This window comes from Buceros rhinoceros, unplaced genomic scaffold (assembly GCF_000710305.1).
Source record: "Buceros rhinoceros silvestris isolate BGI_N320 unplaced genomic scaffold, ASM71030v1 scaffold8128, whole genome shotgun sequence".
Lineage (NCBI taxonomy): Eukaryota > Metazoa > Chordata > Aves > Bucerotiformes > Bucerotidae > Buceros > Buceros rhinoceros.
Genome location: NW_010428538.1, coordinates 13,092 through 13,501, shown reverse-complemented (window position 1 = coordinate 13,501; position 410 = coordinate 13,092). Strand labels below are relative to the sequence as shown.

At 59.5% G+C, this 410-nt stretch overlaps 1 protein-coding gene across 1 annotated transcript in view; it reads right to left on the bottom strand.

The window, feature by feature from the left end:
• Positions 1-410, bottom strand: part of AIFM3 (apoptosis-inducing factor, mitochondrion-associated, 3) — a gene marked incomplete at its 5' end in the record, with an annotated part of 14,752 nt that overhangs the window by 1,845 nt on the left and 12,497 nt on the right. The window lies entirely within an intron of this gene.

Below are 410 nucleotides of genomic sequence, written 5' to 3'. Positions count from 1 at the left end.
TTTGTGCGCCCGTGGGGGGGGGTGGGATTTAGTGTTCTCCACCTAAGCGGACCAGGCAGGTAGGGACATACAGCACCACTCTGTCAGTGGGTTCCCCAGTAAAACCAGACATGGATTGGTGTCCTGGAGCCCCTCTTGGGAGACAGGGGTCTGCTGGTGTGTGCAGATAGAGCCTGGCTGATTGCCCCTATCAGCAATAAGCGCAGGGGTGGGTGGCAACAAGCCCCAGCCCGTCCGACATGCTCCCCTCTCACAGCACGCACGACCCATCAGCACCAATGAGGCTCCCAGCGGAGCCACTGGAGGTGGGGAGGGAAGATGAGATCCTTTGGGACCACTGGAAAGGTGGATCTGTCTCCGTTTCCTTCCTCCCAAATTACCCACACCCCTGCAGGACCACTCAGAGCCAG